The sequence below is a fragment of the Onychostruthus taczanowskii genome, unplaced genomic scaffold (genome assembly GCF_017590055.1).
Source record: "Onychostruthus taczanowskii isolate IOZ18803 unplaced genomic scaffold, ASM1759005v1 scaffold21, whole genome shotgun sequence".
Classification (NCBI taxonomy): Eukaryota; Metazoa; Chordata; class Aves; order Passeriformes; family Passeridae; genus Onychostruthus; species Onychostruthus taczanowskii.
In genome coordinates, this window is record NW_024499351.1 from 1,007,654 (window position 1) to 1,026,732 (window position 19,079).

A 19,079-nucleotide genomic window follows, 5' to 3' on the forward strand; every position below is an offset into this window, starting at 1 on the left:
AGGGGTAAAGAAATGGAGCAAGATGGAGGCAGACTACCAGGCACTGTGAGCCTAGGGTTTCCCTGGGGTTGCCCATGTGTGAAATCACAGGATTTTTGCAAGGTGAAAAGGCAGCCGTGCTGGCTGATGGAGCAGGAGCAAGCACTGCCAGCCCTACAAAGCTGCATCCTGGAGAGAGCTGCTGGGCTCAGAAAGTGAGTTTATTAACTCCAGATTTTTACAGTGAGGCTGGCATGCCAACAATAGGGTCTGAACACAAAGGATCCCTTGCAGATATAAATCAGGGGAAGGCATCTCCAAAGGCTCCTGCCAGCCTGAGTCACACAGCCCCAGTGCCAAGTGCCAGCTGCTGAGTGGCAGCGGGCCCGCAGCTGAGTCACAGCTCAGGGGGCATCGCTGATGTCCTGATCAGCAAACCCACTGAGAATGTGCTGTGCTGACTGCAGGGCACAGGTATCCCAAACAGAGGGCTTGTCCCTCACTGATGGATAAAGGGAGCCTGGGGGGCAGCTGGTCAGTCTCCAGAGGAAAAGGAGGTGAGTTATAGGTCCTGTGGTGGCACAGCTGAGGAGAGGCTTTAGGGAATAGCTCAAGGATTTGCTCCTGATGAAGGAAGTAGGGGAATGGCTATGACTGCCCCAACTTTATAACCCTCCACCTGCTTAGAGGTGTTTAGAAACATCTTTAATGTGCCATTTTGTCTGCAGGAACAGATGGAAAGGCTGGAAAGGTTATCTCCTACTGTGCTTGATACAGCTCCTCAGCTGGAAAGAAGCATCCCTGGAGCTGAGCCAGTGCAGAACACATGTATGTGCGCCCTTTGTGTGTGCTGGCACAGCATCAGCCTTCCTGAGGGAAGGATGGGAGCCTGACCCTCCCCTCCTGTAGCTGCAGTGGACTCACACTCACCCAGCTGGCTGGCAGCTTAAAACCCTCCTAGCCCTGCTGGGATAGGAACCCTTCCCTTTGTACAACATCCTTAAGGAAGGTTTAGTAGAGGGTTGGGTACATCAGGAACAGCTGTCAGGACGGGGAAAACAGCAAACAACTGTCTTGTGCTCCTCCTGTGCATTGTAATGTCTCTCAACCCTTGGCTCCCTTTCAAATGCTGGTGGAGTTCACGGACAAGTGAAAGGTTTCTAGGGGGTAAATGAGTAATTGGTCCTTTTTGTTGGGTTTGTTTGGGTTTTTGTGTGTTTGTTTGTTTGATTACAGGGGAAAGACCATATTTGGGGCCTGATGCTAGGTCAGAATTGGAACTGGAACTTTAAATACAAAGCCCCAAAAGCTCCTGTAGGCTGGTCTCAGCCTTGTACTCAGTCTAAGACACCTGAGCACTGAACAATTTTCTTGCTGATGCTGAACACACTGGGGAATGTGTTTTGCTGTTCAAATCTGTCCTGAACTCACTAGTTTTCATGTCCTTTTAAATAACTGATCATCTTGAACCTTCCCATTTTGCTTGGAGTATAAACTTTTCATGGGGATGCTTTCCTGTTTGCACCCAGCCTGCAGATCTTGATGTTACTCTTTGATTGGACCTTGTTGATATTTCTGTAGAGTAAATAAATTTATCATATGTATCCAGAATTAAAATTCAGGTGAGAGCAGCTTGTGTGGCTGCAGGGATGAGCATTGCAGAGACAGGCAGAATAAAGTTCAGTTATTTTTCTTTCCTTTTTGTGCTGCAGGACAAATCTTCCCCAAAAATGGAGGCTTTACCACATGTTTTGTATAACCAGCCAAATGAAATATTATGTTTGTTAGCATTGTGGGTCAGAGAAATAACTCAGGCTCTGGGCTTAGCATTTTTTCTTCCTCATAGTGGCTTCTGCTGAATGATAATCTTTAAAACTATGTATGTGGGGGGTCAGATCCTGACCCCATTGCATCTGCTCTGTGCTGCTGCAAAAACTGCCCAGCAAGAACAAAGTGAGCTGAGTTGGTTGCTACAAGCACTGGAAACTTTTCTGCTCTGGAACAAGGGAAAATCAAGCTGGAGTGGGCTGGAGTTATTCACAGAGCTCAATGTGTTGAGTAACCCAGTAGTTTTCTTTGAAGACTCTGAGTAGCTTGGTGTATACATCTTCTATTTTCACTGTTTAAAATTGATATTTTGTTTTAACAATAATTCAGTCTTGGCCAGTTTATTTATTAAAAAAGTCTGCATTGAGTTTATCCATAAATATCTACTTCTGGAATTCTAATTTTGCCTATTCTCCATTTTCTCACAACTTGACAGTAGTCTGAGCTTTCCTCAGAGGGATGGATCAATGGATCATGGTACAGAGAACAAGGAGGAAGTTTCAGTTTTCATTGCAATATAATATCAAAAAGCATCAGTTTTTGTGGGGGGGAGTATTTTGGTTTTGTTTTCCATTGAAACTTTTGCTTTGCTTGTGTTTTTCTGTTTTTAAACCAGCAAGAGGATTTCAGGGGCTCCATTTGCATGTTTATCCTTAGGAATGATGATGCTGGGATCCTGTTGAATACTGCAGGACAGCTACTCCAAACAGCACTGCATTTCCCCTGATCATTCCAAAGTCCTTCTTTTTCTACCCCACTGGGGCTGCCCTGTGTGCCAGGCAACTGCAAACCTGGCAGGCAGTGTGGGCACCAGGGATGCCCACTGCTAGAGGAAAGTCCCAGGGAAGGAGGGTAAAAGCACAGGCACTTTCTAGCTGCACCTTTAGCCAGGACTTTGCTGTTTTGCCACTAGTAATGGAATTGTATTTTTTTTTTAAATCCCCCTTTTCTCCCATGTTCCCAGAAGGATGCATGCTGTTCCCCAGTGGTTCTATGAATGCTGCTGTGCAGCCCACCCAAAGCCCCACTGAGGAGGGTCCCTGCTGATGTGGGGGACCATGGCTTCACCTCCTGTGCTCCTGAGCACTTTCTGTTGCTGGCTTTGCTTCTCTACCTGCTGTTTATAGTAAGCACTCATCACAGATGTAAGCTCATTAATCAGCCCAAGCCATGCTTCCCTGATTCCATTTATAGCTCTGTTCCCTCTCTATTCCTTTTCACAGCCCCCACCTTAGTCACCGCTCAATTCTTGGACTCTGGGCTTTGCTTTTATTTAAGCTTGGAATGCATAAAGCATGAAAAAAGAGGGAAATTTGGAAAGGCAGACTAATATGACAACAAAGTGTATGTAGGATACATTTAGTGTTAGACTACTTGGTCTAAAGTGTATTGGCAGAAGACTGGCAGCAAAGCTATTGCATTAAGTGAAATAGAGACCATTTACCCTCAGAGGTTAACAAGCACAGGACAGACAAACAGGAGCCCTGTCACCCTCTTGGGATTTCTTGTGTCCTGCCAGCAGCCCAGATTGCTTTACTGCCCTTAGCACTGGTCAGTCCAGTGCTGACCTTGGCCACCAGCCTGGCTGGGAGTCCCATGGGCAGCCCACAGGAGGAGGGGAAGGGTCATGAAATGTAAAACTCTCTGCAGAGGTATTTGGGTGCCCAAACATGCAGAGAGCCACTTCTTGGCCTTTCAGAAGTGTGGTGGATTGAGCACCTCCTCCTTCTCCACTGAGCTTGGTGTCTGCAGAGCTGTTCCTCTCACTCTCCTCTTCCCTGGCTGCAGTTATGTCTGCCCAATAGCTAGTCTTCTTCCTTCTCACTAATGCTGCCACAGAGGCATTACTGTCACTCTCGATTCCCCCAGCTCTGGCCAGCAGCAGGTCTCTTGTGGAGCTGGCTGGCATTGGCCCTGTTGGATGTGGGGGAAGCTTCCAGCAGCTTCCTGCAGAAACCACCCCTGCAGACCCCCATCCTATCAGCACCTTGCCATGCAAACCAGATACACTAAGGTCTCTGGGGGATTGGAGGGAGAGAGGAGGAAAATTCCCATTTGGGAAACCTCATGGGGCAACTCTCTTCATGTCTAGGTTTCTAAACACCTTGGCAAATCTGCTTCAAAGTAGTTCTTACTTTTGTTGAGCAGTTTCTGCCTGCCCAAGGCCGGGAGCAGAGTCTCAGCAGAGTGCTCCTGGCTGTGTGAAGCTGCTGCCCTGCCACTGCAGTGTGAGGGTTGTACAGATCCCAGGGATGGCAAATGACTCCTCCAGCAGCATGTTCTGGCTGACATGGGTTTGCAACAGGTCTGTCAACAGCAGCTGGAGAGAGCTCTGGTCCTGGAAAACAATGTGTCAGCTGCCTGGGTTGGGCTGAATTCTTTAATGCTTTGTCTGAACCTAAAGTGTAGCAATATTGCTTTGGGATGAGCTGTGCTGCCACAGTGCTGCAGTCCTGCTGGTTTGGAGCAGGGACCTGCCTGTCCAGGCCCAGGAGGGGCTGCCAAAGATGGACTGGCTTGCAGTGCTGGTCAAAAGCTGTACAGACCTGCAAGTCTCTTGTTTTTATATAATTTTGCCAGTCTCTTTCCACATCTGAATTTTAAACATCCGTTATAAGGCAATGCTGCTTTAGTGGTGAGCCAAGTTTCTCTTCTAAAACACATGTTCCCTAAAGCCTTCGTCCTTTATTGCCTTTGTTCTGATTTATTGCCCTTGCCTTACCACATGTGTGAAGCACAGTGGAGGAAAAAACTACCAAACCCAATAAAGCAGTCCTCTCTTCCCTCTTCCTAGCCCACATGCATCAGGATTAACACCCTGAATAATTTACATCAAGTAATTCAACAGTGAACTAACTTCTCTCCAATTTCTTCCCTGCTTTCATGTAAATATGCTGATGAAGAGGATGTTGATAATGTGAGGATTATAGTAAGCCCAGAAAAAGCTACTATGGAGTACTGAAAAAACTGGGTAGACAGTAAATGTAGAGAATGGTAGTGACATTAAAAAATAAAAATTGTTGACTTCCTTTTCTAAATAGGCATTTTGTGGATATAAATTTTAATGTGACTCTTATCAATAGAACTAAAAGGGCCTAATTTGTAAAAAATTCTCTCCCACAAAAAAACTTTTTGGTATCTCAGGGTAAGCATCAAGCACCTGAGGCATACAATTGCTAGTAAAAAAAACCAACAGTGGAAAACTAAAATAAAAAAATGTGTGAAGCTTTTGTGGCTCTATGAGATAGAAAAGTTCTGTTGAAGTTTTTGTTTGGGATGCTCTTGATAGGAAGCTTGTTGTCATTCAGGCCTGTTATCTGTATTAGTTAACAAATGAGAGCATTCAAAAGCCTGCTTAGAGGCATATTTGTCTTCTTTTTCTTTCTTGTTTTCCTTTTCAATATTTTTCCTCCTTTCTAAATGGAAACCAACTTTCCTAGCAGAATGTTTTACAGAATCTGCTTCCTTGAAACCAAAATGAGGCAACAGCTGTGCTTGCAGCAAGTTGCAACATCTCCTTGCTGGATGGAGGCACGTCTTGTCACAAGTGGTGCTGGTAGCAAAACCTCAGTGAAAGAACCTGCCTGCCTGGGGGGGTTCACTCCTCTGAGGTGAGCTGGAGACACAATTTCACTTGGTTCTTTTGAAGAAAGAGCTGACTCCACCCAAGGTCAATGAAGCTTTAGTAAATCTAGATGAAATCCTAATATGAAATTATCAGACTGCTGCTTTGATGAAATCAGAGCACAAGTGTTGTAAAATATGCACCACTGAGCGTCTTTAAAATAATAAGGCAATGACTTTAGGCTGCTTTCAGGTCCAACTGAGCCATGCACTTGGTACCAAAGTCCAGTAAATTGTTTGTATTCATATGTCTTGTGTGGTTCTTGGAAGCTTTCTGAATGTGCAAACTCTGTTTTGTTTAGGGGAAAAAAGGCAAACCATGCTTGCCTGCTTGAAAAGTGCTTGTGAGAAGGTCTTTCTCAGGAAGACTTAACAGCCTTGGGCCCTTTTTTGTTTTCTTAGAAAACAGGAAATGAATTTTAGTTCTGCAGTTGATTTCTTAAGTGACTTGCTTTCTATGATCACTTCTGGGTTCTGGAATGCTGCAAAAATTATCTGAGGGCATTTTCAACACTTTAAAATTAGAATCAAATTGCTTGAAATTGTGCCAGCATTTTAATGAAAATTATTTTCTTTAAACAAACACTTGAGGACTTTCAATATTTTTTTAATCACAAGAGTGTTCTTAACCTAAACACCTTTTCTTTGTGGTTTTTCAAGGACCCTGTCTGCAGTGCTACAACCAGATGTGTCTTAGGATGCAATCAAATTCAAGATCTGCTCAGCTGAAAACTAGAAGAGCGAGGAACACTCATTTTCACACAGCACGAAGTTGTAAGTAGGTGTGACTGCAAGCACCATCTCTGCCTCTGTGCCCACAGAAATGTCTGGGCAGAAATTCCAGCAGGGCTTTTGCTGCTTGGGGAAGGTCAGGCACAGGGTGAGCAATGGGGCCTGTTGCAGCTCCCAGGTTGCCCTCAGTCCATCCACAAATGCTTTTAACAAGTGCTGTCACTCCTTTGCTGAGAAGGACACGTGTAAGCAAAAGTGACCATGCAGCACATGGGATCCCAAGGCTCCCATGTGTTTCTCCAACATATTATATTTTCTGATATTCACTGGGAGATGAACCAAATGAGAGCAGGCTGCCTACAAGATAAATTCCTTAATAAAAATATTGCAGCATCCCTAACTTTCCTGACCTTTTCATGCATCATAGGTAAACTCTTTAAGGAGCTGGTAGCAAGGGAAACCTTCTAACTCCTTAAGATCTCCCCACATGTAACCATTACAGTTACAACATTTTGACCTAGAGATGCTACCAAAAAAAAAAAAAAAAAAAAAAAAAAAAAGCTACATAAAACCCTTTCAGCCCTATGGACACGGCAGCCCTTCACATCATGGCACCAGGATATTCTTCTTTGACACATACTGCCATATGTTCTGAAGATAAATGCTGTTACCCTCAGCTTGCTTCTGCTTCGCTATCCAGGCTGGCTGGGGCTGGAACTGCAGAGATGTCAGTGCAGATAGGGCCTCCCAGAGGCTTATGCTGGCTGGGAAAAAGATGTGGAATGTGTCCAAATAAGAAGAGTCTGGAAGGAGTTTGTGATGGTCTGTTATTTCACTATTAGCTAGGAGATGTGAAATTTCCTTTTCCGGATGAGCACATTTCGTGTTTTGCATAAGAAAGCAATTGCTTTTTGTAAGACTTAGCACTTCTGCTAATTTAATGAGCTATCCATACAAATGGACTGCATTAGTCATTGGAAAGACCTTTTTCAAGTTCCACAAGCATGTTTTAGACCTCCTGATAAAGCCAGTAGCATGCTGGACTTTCACAAGCAGAAAGACCTCCCAAAGTATGCAAGTTATTCCTGGCATGTTGTATTCTCAACATGTCAAGGAAACATGGATTATTTTTACACAAACAGGCAAATCAAAATGGTTCCTTAGCAAGCTCCCATGAACATTCTTGGACACTGAGAAGGAAAAGAATAAAGAAAAGTAAGAAAAATAATTGCTTCTGAATTAGGTTTCTTAGATGAATGTGTTGTCACACATTCAGAAGTTCATTTGCACAAGTTTGGACCTCTGATGAATGGTGGAGAGAGTGAAGGATAAAACAGAAAGAACAAATAAGGACCATTAATTTATCTGGATATTTTATACTTAAGTGTATTTTTTTTTCCATACTGTGAATTTATCTTCAAATGTAGACTGTGATGAACTGCAAACACTTATGGAAGTTCTTTTAATAGTTATTGATTGAAAGGTGATGTGAAGGTGTTGAGAGGGAAAGGATCTCTGGAGCTGAGCAGGCCAGTATGGAAGGGCATGCCAACATCTTGCTGGGAAACCACAAAGCAGCACAGCAGCAAAACCCCTGGAGTGTCCTCAGCTCCCCTGACACTGCAGCACACAAATTCGGCCTTAGGTCTCGCAAACATTGGAGCTGTTTTGAAACTCCCTGTGAAGGATTACAAATGCTGACTGCAGTTTCTAGACAAAGGCAATAAGATATCACAGCTCTGGCCCCAGCTCGGTGTTTTATGTCTGAGCTCCTATTACCATGTAGGGTCCCTATGCATTAAATTGCCTCAGCCAAAATCCAGTTCTGACACCTACCAAATAATCCTGTGATTTACCATAATCCTGTGATTATGGTAAGACAATATAAAGTACTGCCTGACCTCAGCACTTTTCCCATTTCAGTGTAAAGAACTATTTTTCCACACAGCGAAGGGATTTTTAACAGAAAAGAGGTGTAAAGCATGCATAAACAGTGACACTTAATGTGCACCCTCATGCATAGTTCCTTCTGTGGGTAGTGTGTTCACTGGTTCCATGCTCATGTTCAAATTCAGGAACAGCTCCTGCTGCTTGGGCTTGGCGTAGACTCAGCCAACTGCCTTGAGCTTCATCCTGGCCCAACTACTGTCATTAATGCAATGGTACCAATAACTATCAATAATCATACCTTCACTCAGTGGGAGGGTGGTTTTATTGCAAGTACTTTATCCCAGGAAAAACAAAAAAGGGGAAGAGGGGATTTTGTGCAGCCAAAACCTGCAGCAAATGGGTGCTGTTGGGTTTGGTGCCGTGCAGGGCTGGGAGCTGGACCCTGTGGGTCCCTTCCAGCTCAGCTCATCCTGGGACCTGTCAATGGCTCCTCACTGTGAGGTGCATTGTGTCTGCAGGAAATCAAAGTTCACACTGCCTTCTCTGTTTTCCTTCTATTTTTCTAACCTTGCACCTCAAATTTGCCCTCTCTCCTCTGACAGGCCTCAAGAAGAAGCTTTGAATGTGGTGCCAGCACAACAGCACTGCCAGCAGTGAGAGAAAATAAGACAAGTATCTCCAAGCTGTAATAAATACTGCTGTTATTGCCTATTGTTCATCTGAATCTCTACTCCTGAGAACTTGAGTTAAATCCTAAATTTTCCTTTTATTTTTAGGCAGAATATCCAGCAAGTTAAAAAACTAGTATCACAAGAACGTCCTAAGATGGGGCTTGCTCCAGTTTTCCTGCTGAGCATGTGTTTAGGAATTGCTGCTAAAAAAAAGTCAGAGAGGATGGTAGTTGCTGTGCTGTCACATGGCCTGATACAGCACAGAATCTGCTTAGCATTCTTGAAGGGAAATTATCCAGTGCTGCAACTCACAATTTATAATTGGTTGCATATTAATAGCTAAAAAAGGCAATAAAATCCACTGTGTGTTTAAAAAAAAAAAAAAGTAAGTAGGAGTATTACAAGCTGAGCAGTGAAAATCTGGAAGACTTCTTGGCTAGAGCAGGGCTGTGTGCAGTGTTGTTTCTCCTGTATTAATTACAAGCAATTTAAAATCATCTTCTTCCTTCAAGGAAGGGTTTTATTCAGCGTTTTTGTTAATTTTAATCTTGCTAATGTGATACTCTCTTGGAACCTCTGCCTTGTGTCATAACAGTGAGACATGCTGCCTCTTTTGTCCCTGCCCTTTGGGAAACACAGTTACTGCTGCTCATTGCCTAACCCTGCTGTCGTGACACCTCCCTTGAAAGGGAAAGAAACTAAAACTCAGCAGCAGAATTGTTCTTTCCCCCCCTTCCCCCCGAGTTCACTTTTATTTGTAATATTTAAGCTAGACTGTGTGAGTGCCTCAAGAAAATCAGGGGTTTAAAATATATGGTGCTGTATTAGAGTGGAAAGCTTGTTATTCAGCACACTAATTATTTCTGAGTCACTGTATTTATGAAATGTCATGTAATAACTACTTCACCACCACAAAAAATAAATAGTGCAAAAGCAGACACTTTATGATTTTGACATTTCAGTGTATAAACATATTCCTGAATCTCTCTGGAGGCTACTGGGAATCTGATAATGTTTTTATGACATCTAAAAAAATGACATTGAATTTCATAATCTGTAACACTCCATATATATTTTTAGTATTGAGCATTTTATTACAGCCTCAGTGGCTTATATTGCAAGTGTCAGCTGCAAAGGGAAAACGTACAAAGGTGGGGTTGTGGAACTGGGGAGGCACAAGAGGGTAAAGCCTTGCAGTGCACACCTCAAAGCCCGTGGACCAGCTGTAATGGCAGATCCCAGCCATGCTGAGACACCAGAATTCCCCTGCAGCTTTTTTCGTTTCAGGATGGATTACAAAGCCCTTGCTGTAGGAGGTCTCCTGCTCACACTTATCACTAGAGGGTAAGTAAGTCTGGGGTTTTGTCAAGCCCTGTGTGAATGACCTGTTAAATCCAGAGTGACTGGGACACCCTGAGTGACACTCTAGGAGTGAGTACAGAGAGGAAGGAGGACGGATTGCTTCCCCAGGTGGGCTTCTGAGTAGTCCTGCATGGTTCCTGAGAACAATGGAGGGATGCTTACCAGAATATGTGACTTCAGAAAATGCTGTGCCTGAACCCAGGCCTCTTGTGCTCCTCTGCAAAGTTTGCTTGGTGTTACTAAGGTTGTGGGTCATTTACTTGAATGCTGGGAGAAGTGTCTTTTGACATAAGTTATCCAGCACCCTTCCTCACCAAGGGATGAGGAAGCAGTCACAGCTTCAAATTGTCACTGAAAATGACAGTGAGAAATGAAAATGAGAGGAAGCCATCGCTGCTGGTGGATGATGGGATCAGTCCTTCCCTTCCTGACACAGTGCAGGACAGCAGCCTCTTGCCAGGGCTGCCAAACTGCTCCACATGTACATGAGTACAGAACAGGGCCCTGGAACTGTGGGGGATCTGGCTGGGTCCAGCTTCCTCCGAATCCTCTGATTCCTTCCCCCTCAGAGAAATCCCCAGAGCCCTCCCTTGGATAGACTTATCATAGAGTTCCCCCCACTGGGCGGGCAGAAAAGTCTTTCCTCACGGACTTTTACTGAACCGGGATCCATCCCAGTTCCTTTCCCCACATATCCCAACTTCCCCTGTTTCCTCACTGGTTGTGGTACCCCTGGTGGCCAGCCCCTTCTTCCCTGAAAGCCGATGCCCTTTGCCCTGCCCTGGGTACCGCCCCCGTGCCCTCCCTGCTTAACCTTGTGCAGAGCACACGCTCTGCCTTTTGTCTCTGGTTCCCCTTCAGCGTGCTCAAAGAAGCCTCGCTGGAACTGACCATAGAAAAGGCCCTTCTGCCTCTCTTCACTGAGCTTGCCACGGTGAGTGTGGACTTCACTGCCTTCCTGAATGCTTACCCAAGTGGCTTTTCCACAAGAGATTCTTTTTGGGAAATAGGTAGCAGCAACCACCGTCTAAACCCCCACGCTGCTACAGCTTCCTCTGAATTTACAGCATTTGGCAGACTGAGGTGACACATCCTCTCCTCAGTGCTTTCTTTGCTTGTTGGCATTAAAAAATTACAAGGAATGTGGAGTGTGATCTACCATACATTTTGCTGTAAGTGAAATGATTTACCCTTTCCACATTAGGACAGACTGGCTATCCTTAATAAAATCAGCCCCCTGAGCTGGTAGACAGGGACAGGGAACAGAAAAAAGACCCTGTCATATAGGTAGGTAGGTAGTAACCTGCTGTGTCACTTAGATGCTCACAAGTCATTGGGCAGAATGGGATTCACCTGAAGGTACTGAGGGGGCTGCTGGAAGGGCTCACCAAGGCACTCCCCATCATTCCCCATCAGTCCTGGCTGACCATGGAGGTGACTGGAGGTTGGTCAGTGTGACACCCATCCACAGGAAGGGTTGGAAGGAGGATCTGGGCAGCTCCAGGCCTGTCAGCCTGACCTCAGTGCCTGGGAAGGTAATGGAGCAGATCTTCTGTGTGATCACAGGGACACACAGGACAGCCAGGGATCAAGGACAGCCAGGATGGGTTTTAGGAAAGGCAGGTCCTGCCTGACCAGCCTGATCTCCTTCCATGACCAGCGGTAAGTGCCTTGTTGAACACAGTAACCAGTGAGCGGACGTGGCACTCAGTGCTGTGATCTGCCTGACAAAGTGGTGATTGGTCAAAGGTTGAACTTGATGATCTTGGAGGTCTTTTCCAACCTCAGTGATTCTACGAGTCTGTGATGTGATGTTGTATTTCTTTTCTGACTTTTCTATAAATACAAGCAGCTATTAAGAATGTCTCTGACTGTTATATCCAAGGATAAGTGTTTGAGATACATGAGAGATACTCAGGGAATTGGTAAGCCTTCAGTAGAAAAAAAGTTCCTGAGATCAATTTCCTGATTCAATAGTGAAGTTGTCATATCATATAAAATGTAATGTGATTGTCCATAGCCCTAATAAAATCTTGACTTTTCCACCAAGCTTTCATCTATAAAAATCAAATTTATCTGGCACTCATCTGCATTTTGAAAGGGATAGGGATTTTTTGAAATAGATGTGATAGTAATCCTTTATGGTACGTTAATATAGGAGAACAATAATTTGCTGCATTTTCTTCACACAGAAACAATCAGCTTGGAAATGTGCATAATAATTGTCTTTGTCCTTCATTGTCACAGGCCATTAGCTAATGAATTTAAGCTGTGCTTGGCTCTTGCTCCAATAAGAAAACTACATTAGAGATCTTGTAGCCTTGGTATTATATAAAACCTTTCAGTGGGTTTTATTTTAGTCTCACTGAGGTGATGCTGCCACGGGCTGAGGAATGCATCTCGATTTTGTGGTGAGCAGTGAGGTCAGCATGGACTGATGTAGTGGGTCAAGCAAGCTGAAGGGCATCTACAGTTATTGAAGCTGCCAGGTGCCAGACCCTCTTTGCTTGGTTCCTTATACTTTAGCCAAACTTTTCATGCCTGCTCTTGTGACAGCTTCTGGTTCATCTTTTGGCTGGGATAGTTTGCTCAACTCATTCCAGCAATACCAAGATTCATGCTAGGGAAAATAAGTAGTTTGGGCAATGCTTTAAATAAACAACAGGCTCACATTTAGTTGCTCAGTTTTACTGCTTATACAGTTTGCCCTCTCAACAAAGAGGCTGGCAAAGAAAAACCCTGTGATGGAAGAAGTGATCTTCACTGGCCTGAGCAAACGGGAGCTGTTGCTGCTGCACTGGGCACCAGGATCTGCAGGCCAGCAGAGGGGTGCAGTGGGATTGCTCTTTAGGATGCCAGCTGCTGTAGCCTCCCAAGAGGCACTCCTGCTGCCCAGCCATACTGGGACACGCCAGTCCCCCAGTGACTCTCTCCTTGTCCCCAGCTGTGACACAGCTGGGAAGTGATAACCCTGTTCCTGCTGCTTCATGTGTCATTGCCTACTCGCAGGAAAGAAATAACCCATGAGTTGGGTTGGGTTGCTGCCACCTTTGGGCTGCCAGAATGGTGTGCAGAACAGCAGGGGCATAAGGCAAATCCATACCACTGTCATTTGTGTTTGACATCTTATCAGAAAAAAGGACCTGAAACTTCTGGGCATTGCTTTGTATCTGAGCTTTTAGCTCATGGATGGATGTCTTGAAGGAGAATGGATGGTGAGTGTGTGGTGCACATCTTCTGGAGACAGTCTGAGTAGAACATTGTTCTGCAGCATCATTCTGCTGTTCAGGGATTATTGCCTCTGCACAAGCTGCGACACCACAGCAGTCAAGGGCTGGCTGTAGCAAAACATTGTCAAGTCTTGCTGTGTCCTGCAGAGAGAGATGGCCCCAGGCAGCTGGCAGTGCTGGGTACTTCACCTGCAAAGTCATGTGAGAAATGGATTGGGATTGCCACTCCTGTTATCAGGCACCATTTGCTCCCTTACCTCTCTTCATCTCCAAACCCAGACTCTGGGCTTTCCACGGCCTGCAGCCCTGCATTTGGCTGTCCCATCTGCCTCCTCGGGCAAATGTTTTGGTGGATAGTGCAGGAGATATTGGAATGCTGTGCCCCAAGCCATGGTGTAAAATGAGGATTGCTGGTGGAAGAAGCAGTGGCTGGAAAGCTCTGGTGCTCCGAGGTGTTCAGGGGGCAGGTGCCAGGTAGCAGCAATCACCCATTTTCCTAAACCGACAGCACTTACAGGCCTACTGACAGAGGTTGACTCACACCAGAAGTAAATTCAATATGCATGAAAGGACTCTTGTTCTTCCTCAGTGGAGAGCATAAAGACATACTGTCAGACAAATTAATCTCTCTCTGATAATTTTCTTTTCAACATCATTGAACTGTCATTTCTCCTGGGCTTTGCCAGAATGTTTGATATATCCGTTGTTTTCCAAAACAGACAGATTCTGCTTGCTTGGCGGATACAGGAATTTCTTCCAGGAAAAGAGATGCTGAGATGCCTCTAACAGCCTTGTGCTGTTGTTGTGCAGGTCCTTTGCTGAGCTCTGGAGCTCTAGTTAGGGATGAGAGGAGGGTATCTTGGTGGTTGATTACGTTGCATCTCTTAGTGCAGCAATGGAATTGTTCCCAGCACTTGACCTGGGCTGGGAGCACATTTGCTGGGGTTTTGTGATTCTACTTTTCTTTACTGGAGAGAAACCCATTTATACCTCCAGATCTTTAACTTCAAAACTAGTAATTCAAGGTTGCCCCAGGCACGAGAGTGTCACCTATTTCCACTTAGGAAGTAGCCCCAAATAGAGGTTTCCTTTTTTTATCATTTGTCCCTCTATATGGCTGACGAAGCAGTCACTCCTTCTAGGCATGTGTGAAGTGTCAGTAAGATTCCTAAAACTAGTCAGAGAAAAAAAACTGAATTTCCCATCCCAAGACCGTGGATGAAAGATATCTACACTGACCAACCTCCTCCTTCAGCCTGGGACTCACTCCATAGGGAGGATTCTGCCATAGGGATACATGGTCCGTAAGGCTGCATGTCCTCCATAGCTCTTGCAGAGGAGTTTAACAGAAATAACAGAAATAAAATTGTGAAGTGGGGGAAACAGGAGGAGCCCAAACATGACCATGATCTGGCAAAATAAGCCCTACATCCCATTTGTCAGTTCTTTTATTTTTGGAAGACAACTGTCCCCACGTTTTCTGACAGTGTGACTTTAATATATACAGTCTAAAAAGTATAGAGGGAGATTAGTGATAACTCAGTTAAAAATAACTTGCAACACCATTTAAATCCCTGTGGGTTAATCTGGGCAAAATGATGAACAGTTTCTGAGTCTGGAATTATCTAACTTGGCTGTGATTATCTAGTTTAATTTCCAGATTAACTAGAGATATTTATCTAAATTGGGTGGCTGCTGGTATTAAAAGTAGGAGCAGGAAACTTTGGAGTCATTTTTACAACACAGTTAATTGCTTGTCCTCTCAAAGCTGAGTCTCTCCACACCATTTCACGCCTGCCCAACACCATTACTGCAAACTCTTGTCCACTTGAATGTCTTGCATACATGAGCAGGTCCTTGGGGTTCATTTTCATGAGCTGTAACTGTGGTAATTGAACCTCTTCTCCAGGCTGAAGGCCACACCACACATACATATTTCCACCCTGTGCTTTCAGATAATTCTCTTCATGCACCAATGTCCCATTGTGTGATGTTTGGGGTTCTGAATGTACAAGCTGTTAGCTACAAATTTTCCCCGTTAGTCTGGTAGGAACACCTTTTTGCGTAACAGATTATTTTATCACATCTGTAAGGTAATTGCTTCTCCACTGGCTTCCAAGAAAGCCTCAGATTTGATCTGTGATGGCCTCTGCATTCTTAATGCCTGTACTCCAAGGAAATGTACCCCTGATACTGATGAACTGTGTAGATGACTGATGCTGTAGATCCAAAGTTAACTAGGCATTCTCTTGAAAGGTGACATATATTTGGGCAAAGAGGAGTTTCCTGAATAATCTGTAGAGACAGCTGTGTAATGTTTTATGATTTCTCCAGTAGTTACAGAAGTGCAGGTAACAGACTTTACATTTTTACAGCTTATTATTCTGATTGCATGTCCAGCCACTGATTTTTGGATAAACAGGATAACAGTAGAAAAAAAATGCATGGGGCTGTACAACCTTCACTCCTTGACCTTCTCAGCACTGAATCTGTAGTTTCCTTAGTGCTACCATAAAGTATCTACAGCATGTTAATCAGAGATTCATCATAGCCAGGATCATGTAAAATGGGCACGGAGCCAGGAAACAAGTCTGCCTCTGAACTTGTTCCATCTCTTATTTTCTCCCATAGCTCTTAGAAAGAGCTCCACCTGGCTTCACCCTCCTGTCAGGGAATTGTAGAGGGGGATAAGGTCCCTCCTGAACCTCCTTTTCTCCAGACTGAGCCACCCCAGCTCCCTCAGCTGCTCCTCCTCAGAACTGTGCTCCAGACTCTTCCTCAGCTTCACTGCCCTTCTCCAGACACTCTCCAGCACCTCAGTGTCTTTTTTGTCCTGGGGGGCTCAAACTAAACACAGAACTCACACAGAGGTGTGTCCTCACCACAGCCCAGTACAGGGGGTGATCATTGCACTGGTCCTGCTGGCCACATTATGTGCTGTTTATTCTAAAAAGAGAGGGAGGAAGGCATTCTTTGCCTCATTAGTGCTGCAGGATGTCGTACACAAGCATAATTATACTCTGCAAAAAGGCCAGGGAGACCACACAGGAAGGGTATTGAAGAACTGGAAGGGGTACAGGAGACATCAAGCATGACAAAAAATTGAAAGTTGCTATTTAGGGACAAAATACTGGCTGCTGCTTTTGCGTTTTTTTTTGGTTTTTTTGTTTTTTGTTTTTTTTTTTTTTTTTGGTTTTTTTTTTTTTTTTAAAGGCCAGGGAGACCACACAGGAAGGGTATTGAAGAACTGGAAGGGGTACAGGAGACATCAAGCATGACAAAAAATTGAAAGTTGCTATTTAGGGACAAAATACTGGCTGCTGCTTTTGCGTTTTTTTTTGGTTTTTTTGTTTTTTTTTTTTTTTTTTTTTTTTTTTTTTTTTTTTGAGAAGAGAGAAGCAAGGGCTACTAAAAGGTGTAAACAATTTAATGGGTATCAAAAGGTAATGGCAAAACTCATTCAGACCATTGCAAGCTGACTGACAGGTGAGTTGATAATAAATTTGGAGAAAACATCACTAATCCAGAGTGTTCTGATCTGGAGCAGGGAAATGCTTTTTGCAGCGTGGGGTCTCCACCATCAGTGCCCCATCTTTTCTCTTGCTTCCACAGGCTGAATTGCATTGTGACTTCTGCATTTCAGGAATGTGACTCCTGTCCTTGACCTCCTCTGCAGATAAATACAGCCTGCCCTTTACTGCCGAGTGGTTTGGGAAGAATGTCAGCCAGACAAGAGAGGGGAGATAAAGGAAAGACAGGTGAGGATGGTTTTCATCTGCTCTTTTTCTGAACCATCCTGCTTGACTTTGCCTACAAGACTTTGGGCAGTGGGGTTAAGAGGAGCAGGCCAGGGGGTGCCTGGTGCCTCTGGGGTGGCGTAATGAAGCTGGGCACAGGAGAGCAAGGGGGCTGTGACATGAGGCTGCCACTCAGGGAGCTGGCATTTTGGGTACCCCCTCTGGCACAGAGTCTGGAGGGGAGGCACCACAGGGTCTCACCACATACAAGTGCAGGATCCAGCCACAGCAAGGGAGGGGTAGAACAAATGATCCATAAGAAAGGGAGGCTGGTGAGTTACCCCAGCCCCTGGCTCTGCAGATTGCTTTTGGCAGCAGGGCTCTCCAAGGGGGCAGACTCTGGATTAGGAGCTTTCAGACAGTGGGTGCCTGTACACAGCTCCACTGGACCTGGCCTGGGCTGGGAATGCTGCATGGGTGAGCTGGTCCAGGCTAGGCTGCCTGCCTCAACCTAGGCAAGAGCAGGAACAAAACACAAGACCACCAGAGTGCATCCCAAAATTTACTTCTTTTCCTGGCAAGGCAAGAACAAATGGTGGTGTTTCTGTGCCTTGTGCCTTAAACACAGCTTAAGGGAGTTATTGCTGAAATGATCTGTTTTTGGTCCAGGCTGTGCTAGGAGCTGGGCTGTCTGGTTCTGCAATGCGGGAATTGCCTTTTCCCAGCTGCCAGTCTCAAAGTCAACTTTCTGAGCACAAATAAAACGGGATAATGCACACACACAACCCCTTTCAACTGTCACTGATATTTAGCAGAGGGAATATTCAAAACATTATTCCCTCCAATACAGAATGGCTGCTGGGTGTTACCAGACCATGTGAAATGACATCTGAGTGGAATTTTATCAGCAACAAACAAGAAACAAATGAAGAAGGGAGGATTAAAAAATTCCTTTTTTTTCAATGTATACTATGATTTGTTATGCACATGGATTTTTAAATTACTGTTGGGATGTGAAGAAGCAAAGAAAAAGAGCGAGAAAAAGAGCAGACAATGTTACAGAAGGGAATGTTAAGGTGTCAAGCACCAGTTAGAGACATGTTGGGGAGCAGGAGGGTGGTACTTTACAGATATTACTGAGGTCAGCACAAATTCTCCACTACTTTCATTAACAGAGGATCAAAGGTTTGATGGGATCTAGAAATACAAGGAGGTTAAAACGTGGCAGGTGTGGGTAACCTCATGTACACAGACCTTTGCCTCAGAAAGCGGAATGTTCTTGCAAATCTGACATAATCCAATTCCTTGATTTCCTCAGTGACATTTCTGCAGGCTCATGCACAGAAAGGACAGGGAAATGGAGATTTATGACAGCTATTCCTAGCAAAGGTCATTTCTTGATTGGTGAACAACCTGTCCTTAGTCATGCTGATGACGAGGCGGTGAAGGATAAGGGAGAGGCTGGAGAGCTTTAAAGCTTGACAGGGAATAACAGAAATAGAGCATAGATCATCTCTCTACTTGGGCCAGGAAGCTTGAATTCTTCCACCACCAGTCAAAGCCAGGGAACAGGAGGCAAAATCCAGAAAAAAAAATACACAGGGATTTCTGTGGAGATTGTGAGGGAGTCTGAGTGTCGAGATAGCAAGGGGAAAAGAGGAGCCACAGAGCATGAGTATTTGGTTTGGATAGTAAGGGTGTCCTTGGTGAAACCAGCTGCTTATAAAGAACAGGGTCAGGTTGCTCTGGGGCTCCCTGGCCAGCCCCACCAACCTCGCATCTTGAGCAGCTCTCAGCATCCTGTCCCATGCCACTTCCAGGACAATACAGACAATAAACCACACAAATATACACAAACACACTTCCTCAGGTGTCCTTCCACAGGCAAGGAAGGCAGCAGGAAGGCAGCAGATGTGACGTGCATATGGTTTCAATAGATTGTGTCATACCCATTAAATAATAAAACGGTACCTCCCTGCTCATCACATGACTGTTCTTCCTGCTTGCAGAAGAGATTTGACACTGTA

At 44.8% G+C, this 19,079-nt stretch overlaps 1 long non-coding RNA gene across 1 annotated transcript; it reads left to right on the plus strand.

Moving 5' to 3' along the window:
- Positions 1-399: 399 nt before the first annotated feature.
- LOC121335875 lies at positions 400-9,617 on the plus strand. The gene is made up of 3 exons (XR_005952662.1): positions 400-536; positions 6,091-6,204; positions 8,655-9,617. It is a non-coding gene; the product is annotated as an uncharacterized LOC121335875 (long non-coding RNA).
- Positions 9,618-19,079: the final 9,462 nt, after the last annotated feature.